The sequence below is a fragment of the Salvelinus alpinus genome, chromosome 5, assembly GCF_045679555.1.
Source record: "Salvelinus alpinus chromosome 5, SLU_Salpinus.1, whole genome shotgun sequence".
In the NCBI taxonomy this organism is placed as follows: domain Eukaryota; kingdom Metazoa; phylum Chordata; class Actinopteri; order Salmoniformes; family Salmonidae; genus Salvelinus; species Salvelinus alpinus.
This window is the reverse complement of record NC_092090.1, coordinates 48,521,831-48,544,542: the sequence shown is the minus strand read 5'-3', so window position 1 is coordinate 48,544,542 and position 22,712 is coordinate 48,521,831. Positions and strand designations below refer to the sequence as shown.

The 22,712-nt window shown below is 43.0% G+C and overlaps 1 protein-coding gene across 2 annotated transcripts in view; it reads left to right on the top strand.

Moving 5' to 3' along the window:
• Positions 1–11,448: 11,448 nt before the first annotated feature.
• LOC139575066 (xylosyl- and glucuronyltransferase LARGE2s) overlaps positions 11,449–22,712 on the top strand; it is a 232,745-nt gene continuing 221,481 nt past the window's right edge. The window contains exon 1 of one of the 2 annotated variants that reach the window (XM_071400041.1): positions 11,449–11,650. The gene's annotated coding sequence lies outside the window, so the exon portion shown is untranslated. Of the gene's footprint in view, positions 11,663–22,712 lie in introns of both variants that reach the window. The other variant, XM_071400040.1, reaches the window with a different exon arrangement.

The following is a 22,712-nucleotide window of genomic DNA, read 5'->3' as shown; positions in this document are numbered from 1 at the left end:
ATCTACCCAAAAATAAAACCATAAAAGGTTATCTCTCACCACCAGTGGAAAAGGCCTGGAAGATTTTGGAAGTTATTGTGGGGGGCGGTAACGGTACACACCTACACACACACACACACACACACACACACACACACACACACACACACACACACACACACACACACACACACACACACACACACACACACACACACACACACACACACACACACACACACGGATTTGTGGGCTGTCCAATGCCAGGATGAAGGGGGTGGGATGTGGGGAGAGACCAGAATCCCTGTCTCACAATAACAAATCATCCACTCTCTGCTGTGTGTGTTTGTGTGTGTGTGTTTGTGTGAGAGACAGAGCATGTTTACAATGCACAGACACATTACAGAATGCCTGAGCAGCGTTTCAACCTGGTCCTGACAAGGAGAAAATAAAAACATGTTGGTGAGATTCTCTTCTACACTGTTCAACCAATCTAGTAAATGGGAAGGAGTTATGATTGAGTGTCACCTTGTTAACGTCAATAAGCGGAAGTCGCATCACAGGCTCTCTTTCCATTTCCCCTGAAAACCGGATTCTAGCTTTTAGCTCTTAGGAAACTTTGCAATATTTTGTTTTATTATGTGTTATTTCTTACATTATTAGCCGCATACATTTTTTGTGTTATTACATATAGCAGGGAAGAACTTTTGGATATCAGAGCGACAGTAACTCACCAGCATTGTCAGCATTACTACCAGGAATACTACTTTCCCGAATCGGATCCTTTGTTCGTGCCCTCCAGGGCAATTGAACTGATTCCAGAGGCTGTTCCAAAACACCGCTGGCGGAAAAGAGATACTCCGAGTGGACTTTTAGTCCGACTCAGGAGGCGCACACACCCCCACCTATTCCGAGTATATTACTCGCTAAAGTTCAGTCTCTGGATTAAAAAGTTGACGAGCTCAAGGGGAGGATTTCCTTCCAGAGAGACATCAGGGATTGTAACATACTCTGTTTCACAGAAACATGGCTCTCTCAGGATATAATGTCTGAGTCGGTCCAGCCAATTGGGTTCTCAGTTCATCGCACAGACAGGAATAAATATCTCTCTGGGAAGAAGAAGGGTGGGGGTGTATGTTTCATGATTAACTACTCATTGTGTGATTGTGATAACATACAGGAACTCAAGTCCTTTTGTTCACCCGACCTAGAATACCCCACAATCAAATGCCGACCGTATTACCTCCCAAGAGAATTCTCTTCGGTTATAGTCACAGCCGTGTATATTCCCCCTCAAGCCGATACCATGACGGCCCTCAAAGAACTTCACTGGACTTTATATAAACTGGAAACCACATATCCTGAGGCCGCATTTATTGTAGCTTGGGATTTTAACATAGCAAATTTGAGGAAAACGGTACCGAAGTTCTATCAACACATTGACTGCAGTACTCAGGCTGCTAAAACACTCAACCACTGCTACTCCAACTTCCGGGATGCCGACAAGGTCCTCACCCGCACTCCCTTCGGCAAATCAGATCACGACAGCATTTTGCTATAGGCAGAAACTCAAAGTGGAAGTACCCGTGCTCAGGACTATTCAACACTGGTCTGACCAATCAGAATCCATGCTTCAAGATTGTTTTGATCACCCGGACTGGGATATGTTCTGGGTAGCTTCCGAGAACAACATAGACTAATATACTGATACGGTGACTGAGTTTATCAGGAAGTGTATAGGAGATGTTGCACCCACTGTGGCTATAAAAAACCTACTCTAACCAGAAACTGTGGATAGATGCCAGCGTTCCCGCAAAACTGAAAGCACGAACCATTGCATTTAACCACGTCAAGGTGACTGGGAATATGGCTGTATACAAACATTGTAGTTATTCTCTCAATAAGACAATCAAACAGGCAAAACGTCAGTATAGAGACAAAGTGGAGTCGCAATTTAACGGCTCAGACACGAGACGTATGTGGCAGGGTCACAGACAATCACAGACCACACAGGGAAAACCAGCCACGTCGCACACACCGACGTCTTGCTTCCGGACAAGCTAAACACCTTCTTCTCCCGCTTTGAGGATAACACAGTGCCACCAACACGGCCTGGACTGGTGGCTGTGCTTCTCCGTGGCTGACGTGAGTAAGACATTTTAGCATGTTAACCCTTGCAAGTCTGGCGGTCCAGACAGCATCCCTAGCTGTGTCCTCATAGCATGCACAGACCAGCTGGCTGGAGTGTGTCATGACTTCCGCCGAAGTCGGTCCCTCTCCTCGTTTGGGCGACGTTCGGTGGTCGACATCACCGCCTTTCTAGCCACCGCCGATCCACTTTTCATTTTCCATTTGTTCTGTCTTTTGTCAGGTTTTGGCCAGGATTGTTCCGGTTTTGGCCACTAGATGCCCCCATTGTGTTTTTTTGACCCTTTTGTTTTCCCTTGTTTCCAGTTATTATTTGCACCTGTGCCTCGTTTCCCTTGAATGTATTTAAACCCTTAGTTTTCTTCAGTTATTTGCTCTGTGTTTGAATGTTAGCACCCAGCCCGAGCGATGCTGTGAATATTTGTTGCTCCAGTTGGACTCTCTTGTGGTACTCTGTTTTTGTTCTCGTTTATTTATTTTTGATTATCTTTTGAGGCTTTTTCCTGCTGTACCTACCACCTTGTGGATTTACCTTTCGACTTGGAGGATTACCTTTTTCTCTTGGAATTACTTTTGACGTTGTGGATTTATATTTTTGCCTGAAGAACTTTCCTTTTTTCTTTATTAAAACACCGTCTCAAGTACTGCTGTGTCTGCCTCATCTTCTGGGTTCTGCCAACTATTAGTGGCTCAGTTTGCTAAGTGACTGTTTCTCACACCGGATACCCGAGTTCATAACCGGGTCCTGACAGTCTTTGTCTTCTCACCTGGCTTCACTCAATCAATTACTTGTTTATTTTTTAACCCTCTGTTCCCCATGTTGTATTTGTGAGTGATTGTTTATTGTATTTTCGGTCCATCATGGTGTGCTCGTGATGTTACTTTGTACATTTGTCATTTTGAGTAAAAGTACGTTGATTTCTCATATTTGCTGTCCTGCGCCTGACTCTCTACACCAGCTACACACAGGACCCTTACAGAGTGTTTACGGACATATTCAATCTCTCCGTATCCCAGTCTGTTGTCCCCACATGCTCCAAGATGTCCACCATTGTTCCTGTACCCAGGAAAGCAAAGGTAACTGAACTAAATGACTATCAACCTGTAGCACTCACTTCTGTCATCATGAAGTGCTTTGAGAGACTAGTCAAGGATCATATCACCTCTACCTTATCTGACACCCTAGACCCACTTCAATTTGCTTACCGCCCCAATAGATCCACAGACGATGCATTCGCCATTACACTGCACACAGCCCTATCCCATCTGGACAAGAGGAATACCTATGTAAGAATGCTGTTAATTGACTATAGCTTAGCATTCAACACCATAGTACCCTCCAAGCTCATCATTAAGCTCAAGGCCCTGGGTCTGAACCCTGTGCTGTGCAACTGGGTACTGGACTTCCTGACGGGCCGCCCCCAGTTTGTGAAGGTAGTAAACAACACCTCCACTAAGCTGATACTCAACACTGGGGCCCCACAAGGATGGGTGCTCAGCTTCTCCTGTGCTCCCTGTTCACACATGACTGCGTGGCCATGCACGCCTCCAACTCAATTATCAAGTTTGCAGACGACACAACAGTAGTAAGCCTGATTACCAACATTGACGAGATGGCATTGATGGACATTGACGAGGTGAGGGCCCTGGGAGTGTGGTGCCAGGAAAATAAACTCTCACTTAACATCAATAAAAATAAGGAGATGATCGTGGCCTTCAGGAAACAGCAAAGAGAGCACCCCCATATCCACATCAACAGTACCGCAGTGGAGAAGGTGGAAGCTTCAAGTTCCTCTGCGTACACATCCCTGACAAACTGAAATGGTCCACCCACACAGACAGTGTGATAAAGAAGGCGCAACAGTGCCTCTTCAACCTCAGGAGGCTGAAGAAATTTGGCTTGGCACCTAAAACCCTCACAAACTATTACAGATGCACAATTGAGAGCATCCTGTCGGGCTGTATCGCTGCCTGGTACGGCAACTGCACTGCCGGCAACCTCAGGGCTCTCCAGAGGGTGGTGCGGTCTTCCCAACGCATCACCAGGGGCAAGCTACCTACCCTCCAGTACACCTACAGCACCCGATGTCACAGTAAGGCCAAAAAGATCATGAAGGACAACAGCCACACAAGCCAGTGCCTGTTCACCCCGTTATCATCCAGAAGGCGAGGTCAGTACATGTGCGTCAAAGTTGGGACCAAGATAGTGAAAAACAGCTTCTACATCAAGGCCATCAGACTGTTAAATAGCCATCACTATCACGTTAGAGGCTGCTGCCCTATATATAGATTTAAAATCACTGGCCACTTTAATAATGGAACACTAGTCACTTTAATGATGTTTACATATTTTGCATTACTCATCTCATATGTATATGCTGTATTCTATCCTATTCTACTGTATCTTAGTCTATGCCGCTCCAGCATTGCTCATCCAAATATTTATATATTCTTAATTCCATTCCTATACTTTAGATTGTGTATATTGTTAGATATTGCTTGTTAGATATTACTGTGCTGTTGGAGCTAGTAACACAAGCATTTCGCTACACCCGCAATAAGATCTGCTAAACATGTGTTTGTGACAAATACAATTCGATTTTCATTTGATTTGTTGTCAACCACCTCAGAGGGTGCCTCTACACTGACATGCCATGACCTTTGCTGTGATATGACCTATTATCTCCTGTACAGCAGGACTGAGTTCAGGGTTGTAGAGTAAACCTCTTTATTTCACTGTGCTTCCATAAGAGGATTTGACAGGAAGACAGCACAGCTGAGAGGTCATTTATAGAAACAATTTCAGCCTTAATCTCTTCAAATCTACTTTCATCTAGACCAAATTACACATAGACTATCTCTAATCCCAGTAACCTATCTAACTCGAGACTATGGTCTGTTTATCCCTCTGGTTTTGTGAGATACCAGTGAATTCTGCAGTAGGTTTGACTAGATAAATATATAGTCCAAAATGAAAAATTTTCGTGAAGCACGTTTTTTTTTAAATTCACTGTCGGATTTATATGAATGTGTGACGATGAGGCTTTGTACCAGCCTCGCACATTGCTAGTTTGTTGCAGATCTTCAGGGCTAGAGGAAGGGGTAGACTGCTAACCCAGACCGGGACTCGAACCCTGGTCCAGCAACTTTCAAGCCAACAACTTAACCTCTAGATGAGGTCTTTAGGTGTTGGGTTAAGGTTAATACATTACCCCCTTCCTCTATACAAAGTCCCTCACGTATACACATCTCTCTGATGGCCTCACGGGCACCATCCCACTTCTGCCACCAATGTAGCAAACAGCACAACAGGGAAGTGAAACCAGGTCACTGGCATGAAAGGCAAACACCCTACGTATCACCATACGTATGAGGGTTAACTCACTTAATGGGAATTGTAACATGGCTCATACAGCTAGGATCATTGCAGTATTACACTGCAATCATATCCGTGCATAACAAATAGACCTATAGCCTATTTTAAATTAGACAAATTGGAAATTTAACCTGACGGTCAACAATCATAGTTCACCCACATAGGCTATCGCCTAGTAGCCTGGCAAGCCACACTGATCTAATACCCTACATCCTATAATTGCTTTACAAACCCAATCCCAAATCGACCCTTAGACCCTATGTCAGGGTTCCCCAACTGGTGGCCCGCGGGCCGACTTTGGCCCGCAGGTGATTTTATTTATATTTTATATAAACTGTTTTGTTATTTTACATTTTTTGGGGGGACATTAAATACTGTCAAAACACCAGCAAACCAGCTCCAAGTGGTTTTCATTTTGGAAATATGTTCCAAAATATTCCCATGCATAATACAGAGATATATGTGATCAGAGGCGTCATGACCATAGGGGGCACAGGGACACATGCCCCGACACATTTGTCCTGTTATTGTTTCTCTGTAATAAACTCAGCAAAAAAAGGAATGTCCTCTCACTATCAACTGTGTTTATTTTCAGCAAACTTAACATGTGTAAATATTTGTATGAACATAACAAGATTCAACTACTGAGACATAAACTGAACAAGTTCGACAGACATGCGACTAACAGAAATGGAATAATGTGTCCCTGAACAAAGGGGGGATCAAAAGTAACAGCCAGTGTCTGGTGTGGCCACCAGCTGCATTAAGTACTGCAGTGCAACTCCTCCTCATGGACTGCACCAGATTTGCCAGTTATTGCTGTGAAATGTTACCCCACTCTTCCACCAAGGCACCTGCAAGTTCCCGGACATTTCTGGGGGGCTGGCCCTGGCCCCAGCCCTCACCCTCCGATCCAACAGGTCCCAGACGTGCTCAATGGGATTGAGATCCGGGCTCTTCGCTGGCCATGGCTGAACACTAACATTTCTGTCTTGCAGGAAATCATGCACAGAACGAGCAGTATGGCTGATGGCATTATATTGCTGGAGGGTCATGTCAGGATGAGCCTGCAGGAAGGGTACCACATGAGGGAGGAGGATGTCTTCCCTGTAACGCACAGCGCTGAGATCGTCTGCAATGACAACAAGCTCAGTCCGATGATGCTGTGACACACCGCCCCAGACCATGACGGACCCTCCACCTCCAAATTGATCCCGCTCCAGAGTAAAGGCCTCGGTGTAATGTTCACTCCTTCGACGATAAACGCGAATCTGACCATTACCCCTGGAGAGACAAAACCGCAACTTTTCAGTGAAGAGCACTTTTTTCCAGTCCTGTCTGGTCCAGCGATGGTGGGTTTGTGCCCAAAGGCGCCGTTGTAGGTCTGCCTTACAACAGGCCTACAAGCCCTCAGTCCAGCCTCTCTCAGACTATTGCGGACAGTCTGAGCACTGATGTTGAGATTGTGCGTTCCTGGTATAACTCGGGCAGTTGTTGTTGCCATCCTGTACCTGTCCCGCATGTGTGATGTTCGGATGTTCTGATCCTGTGCAGGTGTTGATACACGTGGTCTGCCACTGCGAGGACGATCAGCTGTCCGTCCTGTCTCCCTGTAGCGCTGTCTTAGCGCTGTCTCGTTCACGCAGATGAGCAGGAACCCTGGGCATCTTTCTTTTGGTGTTTTTCAGAGTCAGTAGAAAGGCCTCTTTAGTGTCCTAAGTTTTCACATCTGTGTCCTTAAATGCCTACTGTCTTTAATCTGTTAGTGTCTTAACGATCGTTCCACAGGTGTATGTTCATTAATGTTTTATGGTTCATTGAACAAGCATGGCAAAGTGTTTAAACCCTTTACAATGAAGATCTGTGAAGTTATTTGGATTTTTACGAATTATCTTTGAAAGATAGGGTCCTGAAAAATGGACGTTTCTTTTTTCCTGAGTTTACTACAAGCCACCTAGCAATTTTATGAAGTTGGCTTTTGCTAGCCCAGGTATGTTCCCAGTCTCCCAACCTCATAACTAGCTATCAAGGAGCCATTTCAGGCTATCAATTAAGTTAGAGTAGCTAGCTTTTCTAACTATCTTAGCTGGCATACCAGCTGGCAAGGTTGGTGGACTTAAAATTGCACTATGCAGAAATCGCTTCGCCATTTCCTGGTTGGTAAAACCTTAATAGGTTGCCTAATTTCAGTTTATGTGACAAAATAAGCTAGTATAGTGTAGATCAGTGGTTCCAAACTTTTTATAGTCCCATACCCCTTCAAAAGTTCAACCTCCAGCTGAGTACCCCCTCTAGCACCAGGGTCAACGTACTCTCAAAATAGTTTTTTTGCCATCTTTGTAAGCCTGCCACACACACACACTATCCAATACATTTATTAAACATAAGAATGAGAGTGAGTTTTTGTCATAACCCGGCTCGTGGGAAGTGACAAAGAGCTCTTGTAGGACCAGGGCACAAATAATAATATAATAATAATCAATAATTTTGCTCTTTATTTGGCCATTTTAAATATAAAACCTAATTTGTTCATCAAACATTGTGAACAACTCACAGGTTAATGAGAAGGGTGTGCTTGAGAGAAATCAAATTTGATTAGTCACATGCGCCGAATACAACAGGCACAGTGAAATGCTTACTTATATTAGAGCCCCTAACAAACAATGCAGTTAAAAAAATAATAAAAACATATGAATAAGAATAATTCATCATAGCCTGGTTCCTCTCAAGGTTTCTTCCTAGGTTTTGGCCTTTCTAGGGAGTTTTTCCTAGCCACCGTGCTTCTACACCTGCATTGCTTGCTGTTTGGGGTTTTAGGCTGGGTTTCTGTACAGCACTTTGAGATATCAGCTGATGTAAGAAGGGCTATATAAATACATTTGATTTGATTTGAATAAGAAATTAAAGTAACAAGTAATTAAAGAGCAGCAGTAAAATAACAATAACGAGACTATATACAGGGGCTACCAGTACAGAGTCAATGTGCAGGGACACCGGTTAGTAAAATGTACATGTAGGTAGACTTATTAAAGTGACTATGCATAGATGACAACAACAGAGAGTAGCAGTAGCGGAGGGCAATGCAAATAGTCCGGGTAGCCATTTGATTAGATGTTCAGGAGTCTTATGGCTTGGGGGTAGAAGCTGTTAAGAAGCCTCTTGGACTTAGACTTGGTGCTCTGGTACAGCTTGCCAGGAAGCTTTGCCCCAGTGATGTACTGGAGCGTATGCACTACCCTCTGTAGTGCCTTGCGGTCGGAGGCCGAGCAGTTTCAATACCAGGTAGTGATGCAATCAGTCAGGATGCTCTCGATGGTGCAGCTGTAAAACCTTTTAAGGATCTGAGGACCCATGTCAAATCTTTTCAGTTTCCTGAGGGGGAATAGGTTTTGTCGTGCCCACTTCACGACTGTCCTGGTGTGCTTGGACCATGTTAGTTTGTTGGGGATGTGGACACCAAGGAACTTGAAGCTTTCAACCTGCTCCCCTACAGTCCCGTCGATGAGAATGGGGGTGTGTCCGGTCCTCTTTCTCCTGTAGTTCACAATCATCTCCTTTTTCTTGATCACGTCGAGGGAGAGGACTGAGCACGCACCCCTGAGGGGTCCCTGTGTTGAGGATCAGCATGGCGGATGTGTTGTTACCTACCCTTACCACGTGGGGGCGGCCCGTCAGGAAGTCCAGGATCCAGTTGCAGAGGGAGGTGTTTAGTCCCAGGGTCATTAGCTCATTGATGAGCTTTGAGGGCACTATGGTGTTGAACGCTGAGCTGTAGTCAATAAATAACATTCTCACACAGATGTTCCTTTTGTCCAGGTGGGAAAGGGCAGTGTGGAGTGCAACAGAGATTGCATCATCTGTGGATCTGTTGGGGCAGTATGCAAATTATGGTGTGTCTAGGGCTTCTGGGATAATGGTGTTGATGTAAGCCATGACCAGCCTTTCAAAGCACTTCATGGCTACAGACGTGAGGAGCTCCGGGTCGGAAGTCATTTAGGCAGGTTACCTTAGCATTCTTTGGCACATGGACTATGATGGTGCTTAAAATGTTGATATTACAGACTCGGACAGGGAGAGGTTGAAAATGACAGTGAACTTCTTATAAGCTTCCGGGTTAGTGGCCCGCTCCTTGAATGCGACAGCACTAGCCTTTAGCTCAGTGTGGATGTTGCCTGTAATCCATGGCTTCTGGTTGGGGTATGTACGTATGGTCACTGTGGGTACGACGCCATCGATGCACTTATTGATGAAGCCAATGACTGGTGGTGTACTCCTCAATACCATCGGAGAATGCCGGGACATATTCCAGTCTGTGCTATCAAAACAGTTCTGTAGCCTAGCATCTCCTTCATCTGACCACTTTTTTATTGATCGAGTCTCTGGTGCTTCCTGCTTTAATTTTTGCTTGTAAGCAGGAATCAGGAGGATCAATTTATGGTCAGATTTGCCAAATGGAGTTGTATGCGTCTCGGCGTGTGGAGTAAAGGTGTGTCCAGAGTTTTTTTCCCTTTGGTTGCTGATAGAAATTTGGTAAGACGGATTTAAGTTTCCCTGCATTAAAGTCTAGGAGTGCCACCTCTGGGTGAGCGTTTTCCTGTTTGCTTATGGCGGACTACAGCTCATTGAGTGCGGTCTTAGTGCCAGCATCAGTCTGTGATGGTATGTAGACAGCTTTTTCACATTTTTATTTGGTTTACCCCTGACGGCATTGCAGGGGTACCCCAGATTAGGAATACCTGGTGTAGATAATCGTTATTCCATCTAAACTGATGTAAAATATATTTTCCATAACCAAATATATTGTTGTTTCAGCTGCTTGAAGCTGGTGTATAAAACCAAAAGTTAAAGATGCAACAACATAACTTAAGAATGGGAAGCATAGAAATAGCACACATAGAACAGATATGCAGCTTCTTAGACTTATTTTCAAGGAGAATGATAGATCTATAGCTCACATTTCTATGTGAATTTGGTCAGGTCGCCCAAAAAGTTACATATTGCCACCGTAATAAAATCAAGCAATAATTAAATGTACTGAATAAGACTCACATTCCTTTCAATCTTTTACCCAGATTTTAGCAGAGATGCAGAGAAGCATATTTAATTTCTTTAAAAAAAAGAACCACCAGTCAGGACGATACAGACAGCTCAAGAGGTATGCTTAAATATGCAGAAAAATACACTTTTCTTTTTACATAAAATTTGCATAATGCATTATGACTCTAGTGCAGGAAACAGCTATATCATTTGTTTGGAAAATACAACATTCTTCAACTTCAGGACGGGTGGCCTACTGCCCTCCAGCCATCCTCACGTACTTTGTGCCCCCTCAGATTGTTGGGGTGCATGACGCCTCTGTATATGATCATATCCAAATGTAAGCAAGGTTTGAAATGATTATGTTTTAGTCAAGTTTAGTTATGTTCAGGCAGCGGCCCCCCTGACCATCTTCTCTGAATTCATGATCCCTGCCCTAACCCCTGTGGAGATTTCAGAGGATTTGACAAGTGTAAACAACATGATGAAACTTCCACCTAGCCCACGGTGATGCATCAGTTAGCAAGTGGAGCTAAATACCATATTGCTTACACCTTTCGAACCATTTCTTATCTCCACAAATGCATAGGGTGTAGTAGGGTCTAGGGCAGGGGTGTCAAACTTATTCCATGGAGGGCCTAGTGTCTGCAAGTTCTAGTTTTTTCCTTACTAATTAATTAGTGACCTTCATCTATCAATCAAGGACAAGGGAGGAGCGAAAAAAAACGCAGACAATCGTCCCTCCGTGGAATTAGTTTGACACCTGTGGTTTATTTGGGATTGGGCCATAATGTCTGTTGAATTTGCGAACACTAGAGGTTGTAGTGTACTCGCAAATATCCTCCTCTCTCTCTCAGGGCGCAGGAGAGTGAAAGGCTCGCAGCGCGATGATAGTCACTGGTTGAAAGCGAACAGCTGTCTTCCCGTACCCACTGTGCATCGATGTCGACCGGCAGATGGAACAGGTATAAAAAGTTATAGGGACCAATAATAGGGGATTCTATAAACCCAATCATTGATCACAGCGATTGATCGGTCAAGTCCCGCCAAGGAAGATACACCAACGCATATCCATCGCAACAGTTCTGTCATCTGAGGATAGCGCAAGAGGTATGCATGCAGGTTAGTGATATCATTTTGAGGTAGCCTATTCGCTAGCAAATGATGAAGCGCAGTGTTATTGACGAGAATGTTCTGATGGTTGCACTCAAGCATTGAAAACTTTGAGAGGCGTTTTTGTATGAACAACTAGATGATACGTACGTTACCCAAAATAACCCCGTACTGTAGTTTAGGTAGGCTAACCTATAGAATCAACAACTCTAGCATAATCCAGAGCAATTCATAGAGCTGGAGCACATGGGAATTGAAGAGACATTTTGACTGATTTTATACTGTGCAAATAATTGTAGGCTGTGACTTGTTTGAAGATTTCTTTGTGTTTCTATAGGCCTATGCTATAGAAGCTGTTCATGTTATTGGATTGCAGAGTCAGAGATCTACCAGAATAATAAAGCCTTATGTAGTAGATATAGAAGAGTTGGAAGGTGATACAATATAAATACATACTTAATAAGGAACAGTCATAGGCTTATTATTGTGCCTTCCAGAGAGTTGGAACTGGCAATTTTGGAGTCTTTTGTGGGCAAATCCAATACTTAAATCTAAATCTTCTGTTTTGTGTGACCTCTTTGTCTGAATCTCAAGCCTTACATCCCTGACCCCTTCCTGAACCCTAAAGCAGATTTGGCTCTTTTTTTGGTTCCCTTCTCTCCTCCACTCTCCTCCACTTCCTCTCTTCCACTGTGGATTTGTGGATTTGTGGCTGGGCTCTAAGCCGCACAATCTCTGTCTTTACCCATTTCAACACTGGTCAACAAGGAGAGATAGAGATAGAGAGAGAGAGGTGAGCTGGGTTCAGAATGTCATTATTTGTTGTGTTGAGGTGTGTGTGTGTGTTTGCTTGTTTGTATGCATGTGTGTGTGTGTGTGTGTTTTATTTGTGTGTGTGTGTATTGGACATAAGCCAGTGTAGATATTAGTTTAGAGTCCTGCTGAACCAATGTCACCCATTCTGTTTGTCATCACCGCATATATAAAGCGCCCCCCCCCCCCCCCCCAATACTTCTACTGTTATTCCTGGAATGAATACCAACTGCCTTGCTGGAAAGGGTTTAGGCAGATATGATCCCAAAACATTTTTTTTACCAAAGCTTACACAAGTGAAAAATCTAATCTAGTTATACTTTGTTTCCCCAATTTAAAAACAACAACACTTTGTTTCTATGTGGCTGTGAGTTATATCAGCTGTGTGTGAGAAGGGCAGGGGCTGTGATGGGGTGGTTATGAGATTTCAAGTTGAGCTACGGTTGTGGGTCTGAGAAAGTTGTTCATTTAAGGATCAAGGATATCATTTTTTGATTGGGTGGGGGGGGGGGGGGGGGTAGTTTTGATGGACCTCAATGTTTTTATGATGTCTTAGTCCTGCGGTCTCCATGGGTCCTCTGATGATCAGAGGGAAGTCATCACTCTTCTTTACTGACAGACATGAGACAAATGGACTTTCTCATCTCTCTCTAAGTGTCCCAGAGTGGGCAGATTTACTTTCAGTCTCTGACTGCACACACACAGATTTGAGTGTGCGGTTTGTCTGTCTGTTTCCCCTCTCTCTCTGCCATAGCCATCACTGATTATGACCCCTGGTCACCTTAACCCTAGCTCCCTTGCTTGTCTGTCAGATGGAGAACACACACATACAGGTAACTGCCAAAATGAAGGAAACATCAACATAAAGTGTCTTAATAGGGCGTTTGGCCACAACAAGCCAGAACGGCTTCAGTGCACCTTAGCGTAGATTCTACAAGTGTCTAGGAACTCTATTGGAGGAATGCGACACTATTCTTTCACAAGAAATTCCATCATTTGGTGTTTTGTTGATGGTGGTGGAAAACGCAGTCTCAGGCGCTGCTCTAGAGTCTCCCATAAGTGTTCAATTGGGTTAAGATCTGCTGACAGACGGCCATGGCATATGGTTTACATCATTTTCATGCTAATCAAATTATTCAGTGACGACTCAAGCCCTGTGGATGGGGGCATTGCCATCCTATGGGGGCATAATAAAATAATCGCCTGCCCAGAATTTTTATACATGACCCTAAGCATGATGGGATATGAATTGCTTAATTAATTAATTAACCACACCTGTGTGGAATCACCTGCTTTCAATACACTTTGTATCCCTCATTTACTCAAGTGTTTCCATTATTTTGGCAGCTACCTGTATGCGACACTGTATAGACAGGTTGAATGTTTGGCAACAAAACCCATGCGTGCGCAACTATGGGGCAAAACAGACAGGGTTTGCTTAGATTGAGAACATGTCGACTATTTTGTCTCAATGTTTATTGAAAACCTATATACATTTGCACAATGAGCACTTGTTGTCTCTCAAATATATTGTTACACTTGTTGATAAGCCAGCTTGCGAATTTGAGCCATATTAGCATAGACATGACATCAGTCAAAACAAGACATTGTATCAGTAACAAGATGCAGTACAACGAGCTGAAATGAGCCACCTACGATTCCCCACCAGGCAGCCTCTTGTCATTGTTGCTAGCTGTCTGACCATTCAGTATCATAACAACCCATGCCTTCTTGTCACATCTTTCATTTTATTGATTTATTTATCTTGCTCCTTTGCACCCCAGTATTTCTTCTTTGCACATTCATCTACTGCACATTCATCTACTGCAAATCTACCTTTCCAGTGTTTTTTAATTGCTATGTTGTATTTACTTTGCCACCAGCTCCTATTTATTGCCCTACCTCCCTTATCTCACCTCATTTGTTCACATTGTATATAGACTTGTTTTTCTACTGTATTATTGACTGTATGTTTGTTTACTCCATGTGTAACTCTGTATTGTTATATGTGTCGAACTGCTTTGCCTTATCTTGGCCAGGTCGCAGTTGATCTAATGATAATCTAATGATATTCAACTCGAGGAAGAATCTAAATCCCACACAGAAAATTCTGTGAGTTCCTTCATATACTGTACATTGTATCCATAAGACATTTCATGTGTTTTGCATGCTGTGCATTAGGATTGATTATCACTTTTTAATGGAGCTCTCATCATTACAACACAATTTAAAGGGCCAGATGTGTCATTGAAACAGTCACAGGGGCCTCAAAGGGTACAGGCGCATACACTGCATCCAGAAAGTATTCAGACCCCTTGACTTTCTCCAAACTTTGGTACGTTACAGCCTTATTCTAAAATTGATTTTCTACATCAATCTACACACAATACCCCATAATGACAATGTGAAAACAGGTTTTTAGAAATGTTTGCACATTTATGTTTATGTTTGCACCTTATTTACATAAGTATTCAGACCCTTTGCTATGAGATTCAAAATTGAGCTCAGGTGTTTGTTTCCACTGATCATCCCTGAGATGTATTCTACAACTTGAATGGAGTCCACCTGTGGTAAATTCAAAGGAATTGTCTGTAGAGCTTGAGACAGGATTGTGTCGAGCCACAGATCTGGGGAAGGGTACCAACATTTTTTTGCAGCATTTAAGGTCTCCAAGAACACGGTGACCTCCATCGTTCTTAAATGGAAGAAGATTGGAACCACCAAGACTCTTCCTAGAGCTGGCTGGTCAGCCAAACTGAGCATATCGGGGGTGAAGGGGCCTTGGTCAGGGAGGTGACCAAGAAACCAATGGTAACTATGGCACATGACAGCCCGCTTGGAGTTTGCCAAAAGGCACCTAAAGGACAGACCATGAGAAACAAGATTCTCTGGTTTGATGAGACCAAGATTGAACTCTTTGGCCTGAATGACAACCGTCACGTCTGGAGGAAACCTGGCACCATTCCTACGGTGAAGCATGGTGGTGGCGGCATCATGCTGTGGGGATGTTTTCAGAGGCAGGGACTGGGAGACTGGTCAGTATTAAGGGAAAGACGAAAGGAGCAATGTTCAGAAAAAACTGCTCCAGAGCATTCACCTTCCAACAGGACAACGACCCTAAGCACACAGCCAGGACAACGCAGGAGTGTCTTTTGGACAAGTCTCAATGTAGCTCAGCCAGAGCCCGGACTTGAACCCGATCGAACATCTCTGGTAAGACCTGAACATGGCTGTGCAGCAACGCTCCCCATCCAACCTGAAGGTGCCTGAGAGGATCTATAGAGAAGATTGGGAGAAACTCCCCAAATACATGTGTGCCAAGGTTGTAGCATCATACCCAAGAAGACTCGAGGCTGTAATCACTGCCAAAGGTGATTCACTGGGTAAAGGGTCTGAATACTTATGTAAATGTCATTACAGTGGGGCAAAAAAGTATTTAGTCAGCCACCAATTGTGCAAGTTCTCCCACTTAAAAAGATGAGAGAGGCCTGTAATTTTCATCATAGGTACACTTCAACTATGACAGACAAAATGAGAAAAAAAATTCCAGAAAAACACATTGTAGGATTTTTTATGAATTTATTTGCAAATTATGGTGGAAAATAAGTATTTGGTCACCTACAAACAAGCAAGATTTCTGGCTCTCACAGACCTGTAACTTCTTCTTTAAGAGGCTCCTCTGTCCTCCACTCGTTACCTGTATTAATGGCACCTGTTTGAACTTGTTACCAGTATAAAAGACACCTGTCCACAACCTCAAACAGTCACACTCCAAACTCCACTATGGCCAAGACCAAAGAGCTGTCAAAGGACACCAGAAACAAAATTGTAGACCTGCACCAGGCTGGGAAGACTGAATCTGCAATAGGTAAGCAGCTTGGTTTGAAGAAATCAACTGTGGGAGCAATTATTAGGAAATGGAAGACATACAAGACCACTGATAATCTCCCTCGATCTGGGGCTCCACGCAAGATCTCACCCCGTGGGGTCAAAATGAGCACAAGAACGGTGAGCAAAAATCCCAGAACCACACGGGGGGACCTAGTGAATGACATGCAGAGTGCTGGGACCAAAGTAACAAAGCCTACCATCAGTAACACACTACGCCGCCAGGGACTCAAATCCTGCAGTGCCAGACGTGTCCCCCTGCTTAAGCCAGTACATGTCCAGGCCCGTCTGAAGTTTGCTAGAGAGCATTTGGATGATCCAGAAGAAGATTGGGAGAATGTCATATGGTCAGATGAAACCAAAATATAACTTTTTGGTAAAAACTCAACTCGTCGTGTTTGGAGGACAAAGAATGCTGAGTTGCATCCAAAGAACACCATACCTACTGTGAAGCATGGGGGTGGAAACATCATGCTTTGGGGCTGTTTTTCTGCAAAGGGACCAGGACGACTGATCCGTGTAAAGGAAAGAATGAATGGGGCCATGTATCGTGAGATTTTGAGTGAAAACCTCCTTCCATCAGCAAGGGCATTGAAGATGAAACGTGGCTGGGTCTTTCAGCATGACAATGATCCCAAACACACCGCCCGGGCAACGAAGGAGTGGCTTCGTAAGAAGCATTTCAAGGTCCTGGAGTGGCCTAGCCAGTCTCCAGATCTCAACCCCATAGAAAATCTTTGGAGGGAGTTGAAAGTCCGTGTTGCCCAGCAACAGCCCCAAAACATCACTGCTCTAGAGGAGATCTGCATGGAGGAATGGGCCAAAATACCAGCAACAGTGTGTGAAAACCTTGTGAAGACTTACAGAAAACGTTTGACCTCTGTCATTGCCAACAAAGGGTATATAACAAAGTATTGAGATAAACTTTTGTTATTGACCAAATACTTATTTTCCACCATAATTTGCAAATAAATTCATTAAAAATCCTACAATGTGATTTTCTGGAATTTTTTTTCTCATTTTGTCTGTCATAGTTGAAGTGTACCTATGATGAAAATTACAGGCCTCTCTCATCTTTTTAAGTGTGAGAACTTGCACAATTGGTGGCTGACTAAATACTTTTTTGCCCCACTGTATATATTTTTTCACTATTTGCAAACATTTCTAAAAATCACTTTCTGCAATATAGGTATTGTGTGTAGACTGAAGGGGGGAAAAAACTATTTAATCCATTTTAGAATAAGGCTGTATGTAACAAAATGTGGAAAAAGTCAAGGGGACCGAATACTTTCAGAATGCACTGTACAGTATATGCACGAACGCACACTTAACTCATCAGCATGCTTCACTTCGGCTGGCGCCTAGCCGGACCCTGCTTAAACCCCCCCCCACACACACACACACCCCATAATGTGTGACACCATGGCACACCCCTCCCCCAACTCGTTAACACACTGGCACCATCTGCTAAATTAACGGAGGCGTGAACTCATCCAATATCCCCCGTTTCTCTTCTCCTCCAAGATCCCCTCCTTTCCAGACCTCTGGTGTGGTTAGTGTTGGGCGATATGGACAAAAATCCATATCTCCATAAATTGCCGGAATTGATACAATAATGATAAATAGAATGCTAAGTTTATAACAATGTACACCATAGTTTTTGTTATTACCCTTAAACTACTACTATATATATTTTTTTATTTTATTTAACCAGAGAAGTAACATTGAGTTATACAAGTGAACCATGGCCAAGAACGCACATGTTAAAATGGTGCATAGTTTTGATTGTTTTCACCATCAATTGTCCCAGGGCATTTCCATCTAAAAGGACCCATGAGCACCAACGTGAAGTTCATACTGTAGGAGCATGTCAAATTGGGTGTCAAATGAAAGCTAATATAAGAGTCAATTTTAAAAAAATACAGGCAACATGACAACTTTGTCATGCTGGAAGACCCAGCCACGACCCATCTTCAATGCTCTTACTGGGGGAAGGAGGTTGTTGGCCAAGATCTCGCGATACATGGCCCCAACCATCCTCCCCTCAATACGGTGCAGTCGTCCTGTCCCCTTTGCAGGAAAGCATCCCCAAAGAATGATGTTTCCACCTCCATGCTTCACGGTTGGGATGGTGTTCTTGGGGTTGTACTCATCCTCCTTCTTCCTCCAAACACGGCAAGTGGAGTTTAGACCAAAAAGCTCTATTTTTGTCTCATCAGACCACATGACCTTCTCCCATTCCTCCTCTGGATCATCCAGATGGTCATTGGCAAACTTCAGACGGGCCTGGACATGCGCTGGCTTGAGCAGGGGGACCTTGCGTGCGCTGCAGGATTTTAATCCATGACGGCGTAGTGTGTTACTAATGGTTTTCTTTGAGACTGTGGTCCCAACTCTCTTCAGGTCATTGACCAGGTCCTGCCGTGTAGTTCTGGCTGATCCCTCACCTTCCTCATGATCATTGATGCCCCACGAGGTGAGATCTTGCATGCAGCCCCAGACTGAGGGTGATTGACCGTCATCTTGAACTTCTTCCATTTTCTAATAATTGCGCCAACAGTTGTTGCATTCTCACCAAGCTGCTTGCCTATTGTCCCGTAGCCCATCCCAGCCTTGTGCAGGTCTACAATTTTATCCCTGATGTCCTTACACAGCTCTCTGGTCTTGGCCATTGTGGAGAGGTTGGAGTCTGTTTGATTGAGTGTGTGGACAGGTGTCTTTTTATACAGGTAACGAGTTCAAACAGGTGCAGTTAATACAGGTAATGAGTGGAGAACAGGAGGGCTTCTTAAAGAAGAACTAACAGGTCTGTGAGAGCCAGAATTCTTACTGGTTGGTAGGTGATCAAATACTTATGTCATGCAATAAAATGCAAATTAATAACTTAAAAATCATACAATGTGATTTTCTGGATTTTTGTTTTAGATTCCGTCTTCTAACAGTTGAAGTGTACCTATGATAAAAATTACAGACCTCTACATGTTTTGTAAGTAGGAAAACCTGCAAAATCGTCAGTGTATCAAATACTTGTTCTCCCCACTGTATATATATATATATCTTTCTTTTTTTTCAACCATTTTCTGTCCAACAAATTTGGAATAAGCAATGGCTTTGATTTTGGTCAAAAAGAAAAAGGCATAAGGTTAGAAATGCATCAAAACACAATATGAAGTTTGTTTATTAATTATTAAGTGATTGAAACTTTACCAAATCGGTAATGGAATTACCCCAAAAATTATATAAAATCTATATACGTAATTACTGCAATTGAACTGGCTGCAATGGGGAAATCGTATTAGTCATAAACTACAGTTGGGTCACCTGCTGTAATGTAGATGCAGGGGGTCAGGAAGCAAGTGCAGTTTGAGTTTAATGACGAAGAACATGAACGATACAAAATAAGAAAAGCTATTAAAACCTCTTGCCACTATAGGGGGTGCTGTTTCAACTTCGACATTTATCGTTCCCAAATTAAACTGCCTCGTACTCAATTCTTGCTCGTACAATATGCATATTATTATTACTATTGGATAGAAAACAATCTCTAGTTTCTAAAACCGTTTGAATTATGTCTGTGGGTGAAACAGAACTCATTCTGCAGCGAAATTCATGACAGGAACTGCGAAGGTCTGAAAACGAGGCTCTGTTCTCAGATCAGTTTAAAGCTCTGTATGTATCCTATGGGTCGACATGAACTGCACCCGCCTTCCCCTGGATGTCAGTAACCAATGAGAATTGGAATGGAGTTTCTACGCAGATCTCAGACCTTATAAAGCCCCAAGGAACGGAGGGAGCTCTCTTTTCGACGTTCGTCAGGACGCAAAGCAAGACCTCAGGATGGCATTTTGAAACGCTCAGTTATCGGCCTTAGATATATCCGTCTGTAATTTAATTCGATATAGGTGTTAGAAACATCATAACGAAGTTATTTTAAACCGAGTTATATCAGTTTATGGGAGTATATTGCGATTTTCGGAATTTCCTTAGTATTGCGTTTTGAACATTTGGGCATGTCTGCGCCACATAGCTATTGTTAGCTGCTAGTTCCAAAGTTGAAGAGGATGTTTTACAACCGAGCAACGATTATTTTGGACAAAGGACAACTTGCCCAAGATTCTGATGGAAGCTCGTCCAAAAGTAAGAGCTATTTATGATGTTATTCCGTATTTATGTGGAAAAATGTAAAAGGATTTGTCCGCCATTATTGCGGCACTGGTCTGGCTGTAACGCACACTGTATGTCTAGTAACGTTAATTTTAAAAATCTAACACAGCGGTTGCATTAATAACTAATGCATCTTTCATTTGCTGTCCAACCTGTATTTTTTAGTCAAGTTTACGATTATTTATCGATTAGATTAGGTGCCTCTCCAAGATGGCGCCGGCCAGAATGCATGAAATGCTGCTACTGATCACATTGTATAACCACGATTTGTGCTGCTAAATATGCACATTTTTGAACAAAACCTATATGCATTATGTAATATGATGTTACAGGACTGTCATCTGATGAAGTTTATCAAGGTTAGTCCAATTATATATATCTTGCTGGATTGTTACGATCGCTAACATTTGCTGCTGGTAAATGCGGTTGTGTTTCTGGCTATTGTGGTAAGCTAATATAATGCTATATTGTGTTTTCGCTGTAAAACACTTAAAAAATCTGACATTGGCTGGATTCACAAGATGTTGGGCTTTCATTTGCTGTACGCTGTGTATTTTTCAGAAATGTTTTATGATGAGTAATTAGGTATTTGACGTTGGTCTCTGTAATTATTCTGCCTGCATCGACGCTATTTCAGATTGCAGCTGCAATGTAGAACTGTGATTTATACCTGAAATATGCAATTTTTTTGAACAAAACATATGCTATACAATAAATATGTTATCAGACTGTCATCTGATGAAGTTGTTTCTTGGTTAGTGGCTATTTATATCTTTATTTGGTCGAATTAGTGATGGCTACTGATGGAGTAAAAAACTGGTGGAGTAAAAAAAGTGGTGTCTTTTGCTAACGTGGTTAGCTAATAGATTTACATATTGTGTCTTCCCTGTAAAACATTTTAAAAATCAGAAATGATGGCTGGATTCACAAGATGTGTATCTTTCATCTGGTGTCTTGGACTTGTGATTTAATGATATTTAGATGCTAGTATTTACTTGTGACGCTATGCTAGGCTATGCTAGTCAGCTTTTTTACTGATGGGGGTGCTCCCGGATCCGGGTTTGGGAGGAATTAGAGGTTAAACATGGAAACGTTAACAATAGTACCTGGTGGGCGATAACAACGGAGTGCTATATAAAGGGGAAGTAATCAGGGAGGTGATGAAGTCCAGGTGTGCCTAATGAGGCACAGGTGTGCGTAATGAAGGTTGCCAGGTGTGCGTAAGGATGGGTTGCTAGGACCGGTGGGTAGTAGTCCGGCGACGTCAAGCACCGGCGAGGGAGAGCAGGAGTGGACGTGACACCTGCATCTGTCCTCCATTTCACTGACAATCTTATGTTCAGCTCATAACTGTTTTCTTTCTGTCATCTGGTGGTCACAACTGAAAACAGTCTGGACAACCCCTCCCTCTGCCACTCTCTCTCGATTCAATTCAAGGGGCTTTATTGGCATGGGAAACATATGTTAACATTGCCAAAGCAAGTGAAGTAGATAACGTACAAAAGTGAAATACACAATAAAAAAATGAACAGTAAACATTACACTCACAGAAGTTCCAAAAGAATAAAGACATTACAAATGTTATATTATGTGTATATATAGTGTTGTAACGATGTGCAAGGGGTTAAAGTACAAAAGGGAAAATTAATAAACATAAATATGGGTTGTATTTACAATGGTATTTGTTCTTCACTGATTGCCCTTTTCTTGTGGCAACAGGTCACGAATCTTTCTGCTGTGATGGCACCCAGTAGATATGGGAGTTTATCAAAATCTGGTTTGTTTTTTAATTCTTTGTGGATCTGCGTAATCTGAGGGAAATATGTGTCTCTAATATCATCATACATTTGGCAGGAGGTTAGGAAGTGCAGCTCAGTTTTCACCTCATTTTGTGGACAGCGAGCACATAGCCTGTCTTCTCTTGAGAGCCAGGTCTGCCTTGGGCAGCCTTTCTCAATAGCAAGGCTATGCTCACTGAGTCTGTACATAGTCAAAGCTTTCCTTAAGTTTGTGTCAGTCACAGTGGTCAGGTTTTCTGCCACTGTGTACTCAGTTTAGGGCCAAATAGCATTCTAGTTTGCTCTGTTTTTTTGTTAATTACTTGACACATTGGAAATAATTATTTTTATTTTCTCATGATTTGGTTCGGTCTAATTGTGTTGCTGTCCTGGGGCTCTGTGGGGTCTGTTTGTGT